Genomic DNA, 17,954 nt, shown 5'->3' with positions numbered 1-17,954 from the left:
CTATATATTTAATATAGTTACTTTGGCAGACTGTAGATCAAGTCTTTAGCTGAAATGCTTAAGGGGGGGTCATTCTAAAAGTAAAAAATGTACGGTCTTGAGCTATACACTCTACACCTCCCCAGCACATAACAAAAAGACTGTCTGAGTCAGAAGTATAAACCTACCTTTTCAGGTTCTCTACAATGAGCATTTTGTTGCTGGGAGGTACATTAGGAGAGTGTTTCCAACTACCATGTTCTGATCTAGGATGGTAGAATACAAGCCTCCAATTCAGACCAGAGATAATCAATGTAAAATACACAGTGATCTAATGACGATGACATTATCATTTTATGGGAATGTGAAAATGAGATGATTTCAATAAACGATTTCTTGTCAGCATAACCAATTCATATGGTGGCAGCTCATTTGAAGCTTACAGAAGAAAAGCTAGTCACAAAAAAATGGAAAATAATTGACTCAGGAACTGGGCTACATTTTTACACTAATTTCCAAAGGAAGAGAGAATAGCCACAGTTACAATACATTTCCATGGTATGCAAATATAGGATTCTCTCACAATTCTTTGAAATCTTAACTTAGCACATTATTATGGTGGATATTATGCCTGGGAGATTGTTGCCAGTCCTAAGAGAACCAGACTTCAAGCACAGCATTTGAGAGTCACTTCCTTCTGTTCCCTGCAAGCCTTCCTCTAATAAAGAATGCAAGGACTGAGCACAGATATTCTGAAAGGATGCCAAAGTGCAGTCACTGATGATACTCCTGGTCACTCAGAGGGAGGAGGGGAGCACTTTTTGAATGAATTTATTCACTCAAATATCCTTAAGAGAAAGAAAATGGAAATCCAACCCAAGTGAAACTAATAGAACAACTTTGACAGGTGAGATGTAAAATGGAGATTAAGAGGTCCAAGAGCAAGGCTGAGGAACAAGGAAGCAAATACATAGTGACAAGTAATAAGGCATTATTTAAGCACATGGGAAAGCAGAACTCTGGAAGAGCTCATGGGTCCTGCAGACTGGTGAGATGCAAAGAAGTCAATGGGGACAGAAAAGGAGATTGCAGAGAATTTAAATGGTTCCTCTGCTTCAAATTTCAATTGAAAGCAGGGAGGAGAGATGCAAGACCTAAGGTTATACAAGCAAAGAACTTGCCAGACAGAGTTAGGGGAAATAAAATAAAACAAACTCCTCAAGAAATTTGCTTGTGCTAAACTGCATTCCAGCACTAGGAGCTAGAGCTGAGAAAAATCCGTTAAAGGCAGATGTACACCAGCTAGCCTGAAATAAAAACCCTACAAACTATTTTTCACAAGGATAAATCATCCCTCTCTAATCTGCAAGAATCCTCTAACAATCCTGACTATTCTTCATTAGATATAAATTGTTTGGATTTTCAAAGACTTTGAAAAAAGCTATTACGATACCTTGGTAATCATGGGATAAGAGCTAAGGTCCTGTCACTCTTTAAATATTAGTCAAGCAACTGAGAATCCCATGTTAAGAACAATAAGTTCTTCATACAGAAGGGGGCTGGTAGTGACCAAAAGATCAACCTAGGATCAGTGTTATTAAGTGCATTTCTGAAGCATCTGATAGAAGGAATGCAAACCAAGGTAACAAGTTGCACTACTCATATTAAACAATAAGATTAGTCAATAGCATGGAAGCCTTTGTCCTCTCAACTACCCAGGCAACTGAACAAATATCAGAAAAAGAAAAAAAAATCATCATGGGCATCAAAACTAAGTGGAAAGAAAAGAAAATATATATATACACATACACATTTACATGCCACTATATACCAATGATTACTGAATTAACTTACATTCTAAACATCAAAAAAGTCCCTGAGACAAAAGATGACATACCCCTGTGCTTAGCTCAATAATTGTTTCAGAGTAGACACATATTTATAATAGAGTTTCTAAATTTTTAAGCTGTAATATGAAAAAGAGTTTGACTACAGCAATTATAATGCAATTCTGGAATGTCAGGACACATTTCAGATACATGTGCCCACTAGATAAGGGCATGAATTATGAGCACACTTAGAAATAAACAATCAAATAGTCTACTGATTTATAACTTAACATGGGGCTGTAAAAGACCACTGAAAATGAGAAACATAGGAGAATGTGTAACATTTATGATAAATGACCTACTAGACAGTTCAAGTAGAAAAGAGGTTAAAGCAAATGGTAGCTGGGGTTATGGAAATAAGTGTATTAGATACACAGGAAATCACAATTAAGATTAAGAAAACCTCAGCTATTGAAAGTTATGGAAATACATCTTCAAAACCAAAATAGTTGGTTTTTGTCCACAGGGATGGTTTATGTTAGGGGAAAAGCGATTTCAAGTCTATGCCCATTTAAAGTTAAGGAAGATGAAAATTACTTGCAAATAGTTTTAAACAGTCCACATAAGCCCTTTCTACAATGTGACCCACACTCTTACATCCACTTTCACATCTTCTGCAATTGGACTACTGCTCCTCACAGGACATGACCCATGCCTTAGGAAAAAAATCCAGATCTATTCCACAGTTTTTATTGCTGCAACAGAAACAAAACTGCAAACTGGGATTGGATGGGAACCAGAGTATGGAAACTAGAGAAGTAGATGGGGCCCTGCAATGCAGGCAGCTTACCTGGGATCAGCTGCTGCAGCTTGGAACTTCTGCTACTGCAAGAAGGTCTGAGTAGAAGGCATATAAATTAGTTTTAAAAGAAAACAAACAAAACACAAGTATCCATTTCAGAAAAATCATACGTGATCATCAGGAAGTGAAAACTATACATATTCTACACTAAGAGTCTCAACCTAACATTGAACCAAAGCTAAAATGTGTTTTGCAAGAGAAACTATGATCATATGGGAAGAAAATAAAAAATAAAAAAATAAAAAAATCCCAAACTCTGTGTCTTGCGGAGCAATTGAAAAAGAAAGCGTGCAAGTCTTTGGGGGAAAAAGTGAATCAAAATTTCATTTGTATTAATTGTATAATTATAATGAAAATAATTGTAAATCATAATTACAAACTATGAAAAATTACATGTAAGTTATATTCTAATTTTCAAATATATACTTTGAAAGAAACTTAAGCTGATCAGGAAAGGATAAGTTTCAGAAAATGATCAGCTTTCAGTTTCTACTCCTCATTGCCTATCGATGTACATTATACTATCCTTTTTGTTAGAAATCATGATCATCAAAATGCCAAAATGAACAGCATCAGCTGCACATCATGCTGCATCATGAAAAGCTTGCTGTAGATAGCATATCTGTCTCATATATGGTTTGATTTCTGGTTTTCATTCCCTCGATACCCATAAAATACTGCAAGTGTTCACATATGAACTATATTTTCACTGACTTGGAATAGTTACTGAATTCAGTAATCAAGAATTCCTATTTTGATAGGCCTGATGTGAAATATTTAAGCTTCAATTTTTCTTGACTTAGACATGTAATTTACACTTCACAAACTTCTCCTCCTCTGTTGTTTTTTTTTGTTGTTTGTTTGTTTGTTTCAGAATTCCCTATTTAAATAAAACGAGAAATTCCCACCTACAATTACTTGAGAAGTCTCAGTTGGCAAAATCCCATCTTGAAGTAGAGCCTTATTGCACATGCTGAAAGTGTCAATACAGAAAGAAGTGAACTTGTCATTTATAGTATGTGTTGTGCAATTGGAAAGTCTAAAGTTAGATAACACATTTTAGAGATGCATCCCTACAGTTTGGAAAGTTTCTTCAAACAGAGAGGCACTTCTGATGTGTGTGTAAAGCACAATGTCGGGGCAAAGCGTCTACACATCTAATTATTTTTTTCTTGTATAAAAGTGTTCAGTCTCCATAGCCACTCAACCTAGTGCTGTGATTAGCACAAGAAAGAGAGGTTCTCAATTATAGGAGTACTTCCTTGTAGGTATAGTCATAAATAATTCAAACTAAACTATAGTACACAGTGATTAAATGAACAAAGTACATGCTGTAATATGGTACACTTGGTTTTCAGTCCTTTCCTCGTATAGCTGTATTCAAATTCCAGCCATTCACAAGAGCACTCACCCTTTGTGAAAGCCAGCACAGATTTGCTGCATTTGGGCACAGAGAAGCAACCAAAGGAAAGCCAGGACCACTTCTCATGTTACGCTACTGAACAAACAGATGTGTTTGTAAATATTATCTCAATTGCAGAAGATTATAAGGATACATTTTTGAAAGTAGCCTCAAAATAATTTCCTAGCTCAGAATTATGAGTAGGAGGAAAAGAAGGTGAAACTCCTTGCTCTCATTCCTATCCTTTTTGAATTTGGGATTCTTTCATCACAAAAACATTACCAATTCTGCAGATTGCTGTGGGCAGGTAGAAAAAATGGTCCCCACATTGCCACATTTCTGATTTCTGCCAGCTTTACAAAGCCACCTTAAATGTTATGCCCAAAAGTTTTCTCCCTTCACAGGTTAAAACAGAGGCTGCTCTTAGTGGACAGACAGAAGCAAACACCTCTCCTCAGGATGAAGTCCAAACTTTTCAGTGCTAGAAGGTTGTAAGGTAAAAGGTTTGGGCAATGGGTTATGCCTGGCAGACACTGTGCCTTCAAAAAATACAGTTATTAATGTTGATGGACAGATGCTTACATCAGAAAGCCTTGGAAAAGTACAGTTATTAATATTGATGGACAGAAGTTCACATCAGCTCTCCACTAGTTTGACTTTTAATATAAAATACTTGAGCAGCTCACAGTTAAACAGAGGATACCAAAGGCACCACAGTAAACACATTGCTCTGAAACTTATCACAAGAGATGTCATCCCCACCTACACATAAAAGGTATGCGCCTGAACACATACAGTATCATAAAACACTCACTTCAGCTGTGTTAATCTTCTAGATTAAGGCATTGATCCAGCAAAGGTTTCATATGCTTTTTCCATTGTCTAAGTAATCCCACTGTTCCCAGCGAAATAACTCATGGCACATAAAGCTGTTCTAATGCATAAGATTTACAAAGATTGTAGTTTAAATTACAAGTGACTGGTAGAATAGACTGACTGCTTTTAAAAGACAAACATACCTCTATAATCCAAACGGCCAAACGAGTCCGAAACACAAACTGACCTCAGCATCCTATTTAAAGCTATAAGTCACAAAGGGCTTTTGAGTTTGCCTTCTTTATCACCTCATAAACTCAGTTTCTACACTATTTTGCCAGGGCAGGGAAATTCCTAAAACACTAGATTCAAAATAGCTACTCCTATTTATGCAGTCCATAATCCCTGCAGCTCTTTATAAATCCTCTGCTGGTGGAGGATATGTGATGATTATTAACCGAGGGAAAAGTGGGAACAACCTTTAGGCTCCTGTGAGTTCTGCAGGTCTTTGGTCAAACTGCCCGTACTGCAACTGGATCTCTTGGGACTGGCTGGGGTTGTTTTGTGTTTTGTTCCCCACTTCCTAATCTTCTGTTGCTTGAGAAAGCCTAGAAGAGGAGGCAGCCTGCAGCATGGAGCAAGTATGCTAATGCCATATCAAACTAACTGCCATGCCAACGGCAATCAAACACACGCCTGCTCACACACTTCTGCCAAATAATCACTTAAGCAAACATCAACTACAGAGATTAGCAACAGCATCTGACAACATGCAAATCAGGCAAGAAACATGGGCTGAAGGGACAGCTTAGCAAAGTGAGGATTTGATAAGTGAAATGTGATAAAGTTCCTGAGTCAAAACTCACAGGGTGTTTGGAAGATTCCTGAAAATCCAGTCTGTTGGTCTTGGAGAGAGAGCTAGTAGTTTGGTTTCTTTTCACCGCTTGGTCCCTACTGCATATCAGCTGCACCTAAGCAGGCTTCTAATAAAAGAAAGTGACTCTCATGCAGACAAAAACATCTTTGTGACCTCAGGGAACGCAGCAATCCGAACAACCAACCAGGCGGTCAGTCAGGTGGCAGAAGCTACTGGGAAGCAATCAGAGCATCTCAGGGGACTTTCATCAGCACCAGAAGAAAGGCTAAGCCTCTGCAATAGAGGGCTGGGTTTTCAGAAGAAAACTAAGGGCAAATCATCCATGGAATACAGAAAAAAGAAGTTCAAACTATTTCCATTTGGGAGCATGGGGAAGAAAGGCTACTTTCAAGTAATTTTTATTTTTCAAACTACAGAAACAAAGTACTGTCCTACCAGAATTAAGACAAAGTATCAGAAAAATCACTTTATTGGTCTTTAATTTACTAATACATACACCACTCCAAAGACACTCTCAATGAAAGTAATAAGATTCTGCCACAAGAAATGTGAGAAAAGTCACAACCATTTGCCAGCATTATAATGCATTTGGGTCTTATTTTTAAGATTTTATTACCCAAACAAAGGGATGGGCACTCTTTCTAAATCTTAAGCTGAATTCTATAATCCATCTTCTGACAAAGCTCTTGTTGAAGCATCAACTTTCCCTGAATAATGGTTGGAGAATGTGTCCCCATATTAGTATTCATCTCCATTTAGCAGGAAGAACATGATTTACTGGGCTGGAAAACATCTCAGTACGGAAGCAGATGAAGTTCAGCTGTCTCAAAGAAGACTATGGGGTGTAGTGCCTTAGCACTGAAGGGACAGCACTGTATTAGAGGTGCCATCTTTCTCACATACTATGTCTAAGTTCTTTCCTGTATCACTTTCAAAGGCAATAGACAATGCTACCTTTCCTTTACTATCTAATGAAGTGCCTAGAGGAGTATCATAGAGATATTAGTATACTAGTTTAGGTATTTTGAGCAAATAACACTCTTCCCATTGTTGTTTGCAGGCTACAAGCAAGAAAGAAGAAAAAAAAATCCTACTTTTTTTTTTTAATTAAAAAAGATTTTGATATGGAACTACTTACATGCTGTGTCAAGCATATTTCAGATAATTCTGTCACAGAGGCAAAGATGGTCCAGACTGTGGGCCTTCTGTTGCTGACTATAGAAGGGCATATATATTTGTGTTACACTGTTAGGGCTCTCTTGCACTTTGAGATACATGATGTGTGAAAGCTATAGCTAAATAAATGAAAATATTAAAAAAATAAAAATAAATAAGAAATAGATCTGTTGCACTAGTCATCCAGCTGAAACAAGGATCCTTAAATGCAATAGTTTGAACATCTTTAGTTGGCCATGAAACTCATCCCACTGTTCCCAGGATTCCAAGAAACAAAACCCAAGAACAAAGCAGGTTTTGTGCCTGATATTCCATGGAACTGAATTTGAGAAGCCAGTTCATTCATGGCCATTGTTTGCAATCAGACAGGGGCATTCTGACTTCCACAGGTATCATTAAATGCTTGTGTCAACACGCCGGGATTTCCTCACATCTTAGAACACACCTGTTGAGAACAGCTATCTAATTTTTACCTTTATAACCCCAAGGGACAACCTAAGGCAACAGACTAATGCAGGTAGCAAGTCAGATGATAAAGACAACAGTAAAGTGGTCTATCTTTCTTAATGGGCTTGGAAAAATCAGGATCAGTTTGCTCTCAAGCCTCAGAAATAAGCTTCCTCAACCTTATAGCCTGCATGCCTCGTGTTGTGCCTGTCTTCACCACCAGCTGGACTGGCCCCACCAATACCTGAGACGATCATCCCAAGCATGTAGCAGGAGGCTTGCTGAAGGAAAGAAGAACACACACAGCCTATTTTTCCTTCCAGTTGTTCCATCTGGTTTTACTCCTGCTGCTGGGAGAAGAACTTGTTCAGACAGTGAGCTGCTCCAAAAATATTTGGAGACAGCAAAAATTCAGTTTCATGTACATTAGCTAGCTGCAGACCAGTGCCAAAACAGGAATTTGGACTGTGGTATTAGAGAATTTCTCTTCTTTCTCTTCCCTCCCCACAGACATCTAATGATGGTATCATCTACAACTAAACAAGGGATGCTCTACAAGATCCAAGCTACATGGGAACTGTACAGAAACTAAATGAGGAAGGGCAATTTTTATAACACTCTCATGAAACATTCAGTGAGCTCTGAAATAGTGCTGGCAGGCCTCACAGGAGCAAGGACCAGTTTAAAATTGAACTTGAGTTTACTAAACAATCATGAACCGGAGCCTCAAGCACTATTTATTTTCAGAAGCTATTTTTATCAGAAAATCCCCACCTCCTGTAATGCTCTTTTGTTCTGCCTCTGCCCTTCTGTTGCACCTGCCATTGAATGGCACTCACCAAGCACTGTGCTCTTTGGGACCAAATTAACATTTTAATACATTTTTTCTTAACATAAGGAAACCTCAGCATAAGGTTATACACACTGAAACCAGAATGTGCTATTCAGGGAAAGCAAGAGGCTTTCTGGGAAGAAGAGGGGGTGGAAGGGTAGCATCACCTGATTGCATCAGTAATACATATAGCTCTTTTCCACATTCACATTCCCTCTTCTCATCTCCCATGAAACTGCCTACAGCTGTGTTCTCTCAACCTGTGGTCTGAAAGACATTAAAAAGCAGATTGTGAGAGGACTACACTTTTTAAGAAGTCACTCCTACATATGTAAGCAAGAAAGGAAATTAGAAAAGTGTCTTAGAAAAATGCCCCCTTCCCCCTCAACATTCAACTGTTCATATTCAGTTCTAAACAGCAGTCATCATGGTGCCGCCACAGGAGGTAGTGCCAAATCTGTTCAATAGTTCAGTGATTCCATTCTTTGGAATAACATAAGGTGAGACACATTGGTCTAGTTTGATAAAATCCTACAAATTCTTTCTACCTTGATAAAGTAAGTCACTGCTGGGAACTTAAAGTGAACTACTTTAATACTTCTATGTCAAATATCACCTGCAACAGGGCATTTCATGCCTTGGAGGTCCTTACTCTTTTACTAGTGAAAAGACTGTTGGAGCCTGAAGACAGTCTGAAAAGTATTAATGAACTTGCAACCACAGATTCAGCTCTTCTGGCAACTTGGAGCAAATGAAATTTTAAGCAGCAAATTCCATACTAACTGCCAACTCTTATTTCATGGACTGGATCAAGTTCATGTTAAAGACATTGGGATTAAAGAGTTTCTCCAGCTCATGACCATCTCGGTTTGATACAAGATCAAAGGTTTGCAAAGCATATTTAAATAATAATAATAATAATAATAATAAAAACAAAAATAAAAACCTGCTTGTCTCCATTTAGTGTGTAATACTGCTAGCACAAATAACATTATTTGAGGTGTCCATCCCTGGGAAGTTAATGACACATGGAAGATATACCTGTTCTCAACTTGCTTGGTTGCTGTTGTATCAATTCACAGACACATTCCTCATGCAATTATAATGCTCCGTGGGTTTTTGTAGTAAAATGCAAACTTCCACATTACAGAAGACATTGATCACTCCTTTAATTTCATTTTTCCACAGTGTTTCTGCTGAAGAAAGCTGATGTGAAACAACAGACTCAGATTTCCCTCAAATATCCTCAAATGCACATTGAATATTTGACAATGCCCACTTCTCTGTTTTCCTCCACACGGCTCCATCAGAGAGAACCCTCTCTGCATTCAGAGCAGCACAATGGATGATGATTTCCAAAGCATTAACTTGGAGCCATTGAGACTTGGATGTTTTCAAAATGCATCTATTGTGCACAAAGGATTCTAGACTACCCCAGCTACTCTAGAAGAGTCTTTTTTGCCTTTCTCAAAACATCCATCCCTTGAGCCATCCCTGGAGTGCATTGTTGGGGCTGATTCCTTAGTGCAGCGAGTTCCATCAGTCAAAGCTCAACAGATACAAATAATATCAGGATATGGATATAAATTAGTGAGACAGACCCTAAATAGTTTTGACAGGTTTACTAAGTATATATAGCGACACAGAATGCTATTCCTGCTGTCAGACATCAATATGTAGACAGAAGATTGGGGACACCATGGAAACTCAGTGACATAAGAGTGGTATTGATTGGACAAAAAATGAGGCTGCAATTTAAGCTTAAGGCTGCCAGAGATGCCAAGAATGGAGAATGACCTCCAGCAGTGAATTTTCAGCATAAGCTCCCTGTGAACAAACCAGTCCAAGAAGGATAAATCAGGGACAAGCTCACCAGAGATATGGGTCGACCGAATGCAGGCTACCCTAAGCAGACAAGAATCACTGTGTGCATGCATTACAGTGACCTAGTTCATTCAAAGACAGCATTTTGAATAGTTTATTATAAAGAAGCTCGAAACAAAGAGACTTCCTCAATTAAAGTCCTGAAATGAATCCTCTAAATGAAAATGCTTTTGATACACTGATCAGCAAGAGGTTGTAAATATCGAAGCAAAGCTTATATTGTTAAAGACCAGTTCCCACAGAAAACAGCACTGCTGGAGTATAGGTTATGAGGAGGTCTGAACAGAGTGCTAAATTTCATGAGCAACACCCAGTACATCCCTAATGCCTCAGTGCTCCACTGGTACACTTGATAATCCTATCTTCCCTGCTGCAAAACACAATAAAATAGAGTATGAGTAGGAGTGCATTTTCAGAACTCCTGAAGAAAAAAACAAAAACAAAAACAAAACTATTTTTAAATTATTATCTGAGGACTCAGGACTATCTTTTCCTAGTATGAGCGAGAAGAAACAGAGGACATGATGGAGAAGTACCTTGCTGAAGCCATGACTGCTGGAAGGCAGCTACAGAACAACGTTCACACCAGCAAGAGAAGGATGAATCTACACAAAACATCCATCAGTACAAGACCTTCCTTAGTGCCGGTATGGGTATACTGGAATACGATAGTGGGATCGCACCATGTTTTGTATTACTTTATTAAAACCAACCTTCTGCTAGCAAGGATGTATCAGCTACAGACTGTATCTCAAATAACTGGTGATAGACATCTGGATAATTGCAAAAATTCTGCTTTTGTTAGGCCACTTCTGTGCTATAAACAAAGACTTACCCGTTTGTAAAAGAAAGATTTGTTGCTGGCTTCTCTTTTTTTTTTTTTCCACCTAAGAGCTTGCTCTGTAGCATGCTAAAGTCAGTAAGTTTCTGTCCTTCAATTTCATCCAAAGTTTTGTAAATAATATGTCATCAAAGTGTTTAGCTTAGACTGGAGACAGGGGTATATGAAACCTTGCCATTTCCTTTCTCTTTAGGGAAAGTTACTAAATTGCACAGCACGGTTTGTTTGCTTTTTTTTTTCCTGTTCTTTTTTTTTTAGTGTCCTCTCCAATGAAATACCCTATCCATTCACTTCCAAATTTTTATTACTATAACAAATTAATATTTCTTGTCACAGATATGCAGGTTCCTTTATCCCTTCAGACCATTTCTCTTGATCAAAAGTTCAGACCTCGTTATTTTTAAAAGCTCTTTTTTCTTTGCAGGGAAGAAATAGAAATACATAGAAAAAAATATATAAACACTTTGCTTTGTAGATCAGCTCAAGTCCACTGTCTGGAAAATGTTAAGGACAAGTATTTCTTCATAGTGACTTTTCTCATACCCTTCCCTTCTCTCTCTGTTCCTTCTCTCCACCTCCCTAATACAACCAGAGTTACACACTTAGTCTTTTCCTTGGCCAAAACGTTCAACTTTGCTAGAAGCATAGAACAATCATGGCCAAAGGGGGGACGAAAGAAAGCATAGAGTTCAAGAGTTGATGAGCCACAGGTAGAGTTCTTCCACTGTACTACAAACCATTTAGAGCAAGTAGGATCTAATTAAAGCACCCACCGCTATCCATAGTGGCAGGGTTATCTCACAGAGAAAGATTTAACACGTTGCAAACATTTCCACAATGCTTCTAAGAACCAACTAGTCTAGGACTGACATCCTATAATGCGGCTTCAGACCTTCACTGAGCTAATGCACAGCAGACATTGGCTACCAAAGCGGATCACTTGTAGTGTGGAAGAGAGGTGTGTGACGGCCAACTGGAGCATGTAAAAGGAGCAGAGGAGCTCCCAAAGAATTGATTTTTCCCTTTTCAAAGTTTGCCTTTTCCCTATGCAAAGCTCTACTTTTAAAAGGGAGAGGATGAAGGAGGGCAAGGAGTTAGAAGCATCAGCGTTGGAGACCATAACACATTTGCAGAATAACCTGTATGCTTAATGGGAGAAAACTGTATTTTCACCATTGTTAACCCAGATTTTCTCCCAACCCATCCTTCCAGAGGAAATGCAAGACATAAACTGACAAGAGCAGTTTTAAGTAAATCAGCACTTGCTGGAATCAGTTGTTTCACCAACATCAAAGTACAGACAAGAAAGCGAAGTCCCAAGGAAAAAAGTATATATATAATATATAAATATATGTATAATATATAAATGTATGTATTGGTTAATGTGCTCATTCTGAAGGTACAATTTAACCTCAGTTATCGGGAGTCTCAGCCGGGACACTCCTGGCATAGGGCACCTGGGACCTGCAGGAGTTTCGCCACCCTGGGGTCCCGCTGCCCTCTTGTCCTCCCAAAGCGGATCAGCCCAAGGACTCTGCCTTCCCTTCCCCGCCGTGCCACGTCCCCCACCACCATCAGCACCACCACCAGCACCCCTCTTCCTCTCCCCCTGCCGCGGTTCTTGCCACTCCCCAACACGCCGAGCCACCCGCACCCCGAGCGGGGCTGCTGGTGGGCAGCCCCAGACCCGGGGCAGGTGCCTGTGGGGCCACAGGTACTCCCCACCACCAGCACCCTCATCTCCAGCCGCTCTCCCCAGCAACCCCGAGGACCAGGGGGGACCCGATGCGGTGCCGGGGGAACCCCGGAGCCGGGAGGGGGTCGCGCCTCCCAGTCCCTGCTTACTTACTTGGGGCGGCGAGAGGCTCTTCTCCCGCAGCTGAGAGGGGCGCGCCGCGGGTGTCCCCGGTGCGGAGCTGCTGCTGCTGCTGGTGGTGGTGCTACTGGTGGTGCTGGTGCCGCAGCGCGTCCCTTCGCTTCCCCTCGGACGGGCTCGCCTTCTTCTTCTTCTTCTTCTTCTTCTTCTCCTCCTCCTCCTTCTCCTTCTCCTTCTCCTTCTCCTTCTCCTTCTTCTTCTCCTCCTCCTCCTCCTCCTCCTCCTCCTCCTCCTCCTCCTCCTCCTCCTCCTCCTCCTCCTCCTCCTCCTCACGACCCGCCGCTCTCTCCGGCCGGGGGATTTCTTCCCGAGATTTTTATACCGGAGGCAGGGAACCTGATCCTCCGCGCTTTGACTCGACAGAGCCTGGGCTGCGGCGAGCCGGGGAGAGGAGGGAGGCGAGGCGGGCGCCGGGGCAGAGCGAGCGGCCGCGCTGCCCCCTCGTGTGATGCGGCGGGGGCGCCGGCGGGAGGGTCACCCGCGGGGCAGCCTCGCCCCCGCCGCCGGGGGAGGGATGGAGGGAGGGGGCCGGGTGCGGGACGGGGCCGCTCCGCCCGAGGACGGGGCTCCGGGGGGCTCCCGGGGCGCCCCCCGCCGCCGGGGGGGCTGGAGGGGCGCGGGGCCCCCGGCTGAGCCGGTGTCGGGCTTTGCAGGGCGGTCCCCCCCCTCGTCGACAACTTTTGTCGGGGTGTTCAACGCTTCTGGTTGTGGTGCTTTGCTGGAGTTATGTCAAGGCTCTTATTTAGGCTTTTCCAGCTTTTGGGTACATTACATCCATTGAAAAAGAATGTTCCCCAAGCCACAGCTTAATTTAAAACGAAGTGGACTTGTTCCAAAGTCCAGGCAATTTCTGCCTAATTCCTGATCCCCAGAGCAAGTCTCCATCTTGATTGGAAAGTCTGAGCCCATTTACTGCTTGGGTCTCTGCTGGGGTTACAGCTTGTGGCTCCTGCTCCAGGTTTGCACAGAAATCCAGTTCAGAATCTTCTCCTGTTTCCAGAGGAATGAGCTAAAAAAGTAATTTGTCTGGCACCGTACACATTGCATCATCTAACACCTACCATCTGTGACAATGGAAAGCACTGTGCAGTTAGTCCCAGCGTGGGCAATTGCACCCACCTGGAGTCTTTCTTCGTAAAGTAAACTACTCCCTTCCATCCACACCTTGGCATCTTCTTTTCATCACAGAGTTATGTGTTTAGTCCTGGCATAGCTGTTAAGGATTTGCACGACGGGCAGATTTAATGACAGTGATGTAAGTTAAAACAACAACCTTGGTTAGCAGTGTAAAGCGGTGGCTTGAGATGGAGAGAATATTCTTTCTAGCAGCCAGCTGAGTGGAAATAAGCACTCTATAGTACACTATGTCTTTGTGTTTCAGTGTGTGTGAAGTTGAATGGATCCTTGACAGCTACCTTGCACCTTCCTGAGGGCTTCTTAATGAAATCCTGGCATGCTAAGCACCACGTACATCTAGAGAAAGACGCTTCCCATCAACAAGCACCTGGTGGTGGCTGACACTTTAAGCCCTCAGTGGGTCTCTGTCCAACCACAATAGCACATTTCAGATGGTCAACCATGTCTGAGTAGCAACAAGAAAGTACGGAGAGGACAATGTCTGACCTGAAAATTCACCTTGATTAAGACCAAAGGATCTCACCAAACTGAGTCAAGAGATTTCTTCCCTTCCTTGCAGAAATCTGAGTCTTAGCTAAAGACTGAAAACTTCATTTTCCACTTCTCAGCAAACAATGGAAACTTTCTGCAGAAAGCAAATGTTTTTCACAAAAATGTGTATGATCTCAGGAGCATAATTTGTCCATTGAATTTTAGAAGCATTGGCAATCTTTGACCAAACCTCCTTGCAGCTTTTCTCCATGCCTAGTTTTCCATAGCTCAGAAATTAATTTTCTGATGCTAAGTTTACATGCACTGAAATTAGTTTTGTGTGATATGGCTTGGCTCTTGACTCAAAGGCTAAACTAAAACTGCAGATGAGATTAACACAGCTGCTCAGGGAACAAATGGTCTGAAGCACCTAAGAATAAAAAAGAAAGTATCTCGGTCTTTGATCGACAAACAGTAAAGTGTCTTTTAATATTAGTATTATTTCTGTCTCAATAGCACCTTGAGGCTTAACCAAAGTTTCCAGTGCAATAAGCACTGTCCAGATGTAGAAAGATATTCTTTACCCTAAACTGCCCAGTGTTTGATGCCTTTGAAATTAATGGAGTACAACACTTGAATTTCATGACTGAACCTTTGCTATTGAGAGAGAACTTGTGAAGACAGAAGGAGGTGAGACAGTTGGTCAAGACAACAATCTTGGAAGGACCGATGTAACTTCTTTTGCCAAGAAAAAGCCATCAACTGTATGTTAATCACTGCCTCAAAGGTTCCTGTTGTGCTGGTTCCCAGTGGAAAAGGACAGGACAGCATGAAGGGATTGATAGAAGACAAATTATGACCATTCAATTGCCACAGGGATATTTTCCTTATTGAAAGAACTGTGAAGTTGGAGGGGTTTACCTCAAGCAGTTCTCTGCTGTTTTGTCTCTCCTGACTTTTTTTTTTTCCAGCCAAGGCTTTTTCCTACATGATCTTTGAAACAACAGCCTAATCTAAGCTTCTTGTAACGTACAGAAAAATCCATACAGAAAAAAAAAAAAAAAAAGTCTTTTATTATTATTTTCCTGGTCTGGATGCACAGATAACCTAGAAAGGAGAATTGCTTGCAGACTGTAAGTGTCTTTAACATCCTCAATGTTTGTTTACAGCTGCTGGTTCCAAAACAGCAAAAACAAGTGAAGAATGGACCAGCAGCTGTGGAAGTCAAACAAGCACTTTCATGTATCCACTTTGCTTCCCAAAACTATAGCCTAATGAGCTGAATTTCCTTTTAAAAAGGAAAGATGAAGGCTAGGAGTATGAGAAGTTATAGAAGGACTTCTTATTCATGCCACATGTAAGTGCTCTTGTAAGCAATCCCAAAGTATTGGATCCCAAATATTTCTATCTGTAAATGTTCAAGGCAGTTTTGGGGAAAGAAGCTCACAACATGAGATGCGATTTGTGCCAAATTTAGAAAGATCCTCATAATAAATTTCCTGTTACTGAGGTTTTGGTGTTGTTTTTGTTTATTTTTTTCTTCGTTTCCAAAGTAGTGAACAATTCTATCCTCTGAAACTGTTTTTTTGTTTTGTTTTGTTTTGTTTTCTGTACTTTCAGTCAATTGTTTCACCAGCAACCTGAAGGGGACACTTGGATCTTGTCACCTTCTAACAGGAGTTTAGCACTTCTTTTCTAAGCTGCCCTTGAAAAATTCTGACTCCAAACCTACAAAGTCAGTAATTTTCTCCCAAGAAGTGCTTCACTGGTTTTGGTCCCACAGCTGAGTAGAAGGAGACTGCACTTTTCAAAAAGCAAACAAAACCACTTGTGCACCAGTTAAAAGCTCAGCTTGGCCTGAGCTTGCTTTGTTTGTTTCACAAACACTGTAAGTATCAATTTCTTTCTCCAGCCCCCTCTAGCCATCAGTAACAGCAGCTCCAGGAAGATGTAATGTGATTCCAGGAAAACAAAATAGAGAACTGGAGAACAGCTTAAAGATTTTTTCACCTTTTGCTCCATTGTTGTTCCCAAGCTATTGAGCTACCAAACCCTGGCAACTGAGTGCCCCGCATCCCTATTCCTCCGCTAAGATCAGATTTCCATTAGTGATACTGAATTATTTAGTGAATGCATCAAACATGGAAATCAACCACTTCTGAGCTGTGTTCCTTCTCACTCCATCTTTCATTTCAAGTCCATACAATGGCAGGCTTATTGTCACAGGGACTATCAACCCTATAATTAGAGTGGAAAAATCCATGGAGTTCAAAAATAATAATTCATACCTCATTCTCTAGTATAGGTTCTCTAGTATATTAAAAATCAATTTTCCCAGATATATGCAGAAGAAGGCAAACAGAGAATGTGAACCCAGAAGAGCTATTTTTTCATGCACATATGCTAAAATCTTTAGATATTTTGAAATAATAAGTCACTGTCCCAGGACTTGGTCTTATGTTTCAGTCACCAAACCATGAATACATGTTGCAACTTTACACATTTGACTGATTCTATTTTCTACAATGGGATTAAAGTTCTTGTGCTCAAAATTATTCATGTGCATATATCTGCATGTTGCAGTTTGAAACCCACAAACATAATGCAACACAGCAGGCCTTTCCAGACCCCAGCATTTAAAAGAATGCCATTCGTATGTTGGCTCCTCTCACTATTTTCTTCTTTTGTGTTGGCAATCCTGGGAATGGAAGTCCTACATATGCAGGATTTGAAATCCATTAGGTAGGTAGGTAGGTAGGTAGGTAGATAGATAGATAGATAGATAATCATAGCTCTGGTAAAGAAATTGATGCTATGAGTAGATAGACTATCACTTTTTCCTTTTTCCCATATTTAAATGAACATGCTCATTCCAATTAGTTTTACAGTTTGGGGAGAAGTATGAAACATAACATAACAAAATGGCATTTTATTTTGAAGGGCTGAGAAAAAGCTACTTTTTTTTTCTTTTTTTTCTTTGTCACTGTATTTTGGAGTTAAAAAAAAAAAAGTCTAAGCAAAATGCATAAACAAAATGTTCTTCCACTGAAATAGAACAAATAAAATTGACATTTTGATTTGATTTCTAACAAATTGAATGCAAATTTCATTTTCAATTTATCTCAGGAAAACTTGATTTGCAAGTGTGTATTTTTTCTCAAGACACTATGTACCCACATGCCTAAGTTCTCTAGGAAAGGACTGGCTTTAGAAGTAGTGAAGGTAGTATTCATTACCCCACCGAATCAGTCCTTAATGCTTCATTATGACAGTCAGCGAGCATCGTTCATAGTACTAAAGAGCTTTCCACTGGGCACTGAACTGAGACAGTCAATTTTATTCTCAGTGACAAGCCAGTGGTAACAAGTTTCAGGCACTAACTACACATTGAACAAGTGATTTATAAATTAAAAAAATAATAATAATAATAATAAAAACAACTACTATAATCATTTGCCTATAAGCTCAGTCATAACATGCAACTATTTTCCAGTTAAAAGTAAAACTACACTAATCAAATTTTGA

The 17,954-nt window shown here is 40.3% G+C and overlaps 1 protein-coding gene across 2 annotated transcripts in view; it reads right to left on the bottom strand.

Annotated features, from left to right (window-relative positions):
- Positions 1 to 12,995, bottom strand: part of PTN (pleiotrophin) — a 77,555-nt gene extending 64,560 nt beyond the window's left edge. The window contains exons 1-2 of one of the 2 annotated variants that reach the window (XM_040561350.1): positions 12,795 to 12,995; positions 2,659 to 2,705 (exon numbers count right to left, since the gene is read on the bottom strand). The gene's annotated coding sequence lies outside the window, so the exon portion shown is untranslated. The remainder of the gene's footprint in view (positions 1 to 2,658; positions 2,706 to 12,794) is intronic. The other variant, XM_040561347.1, reaches the window with a different exon arrangement.
- Positions 12,996 to 17,954: the final 4,959 nt, after the last annotated feature.

This window comes from Cygnus olor, chromosome 1, assembly GCF_009769625.2.
Source record: "Cygnus olor isolate bCygOlo1 chromosome 1, bCygOlo1.pri.v2, whole genome shotgun sequence".
Classification (NCBI taxonomy): domain Eukaryota; kingdom Metazoa; phylum Chordata; class Aves; order Anseriformes; family Anatidae; genus Cygnus; species Cygnus olor.
The sequence above is the reverse complement of the archived record's forward strand: the minus strand, read 5'-3'. Positions and strand labels throughout refer to the sequence as shown.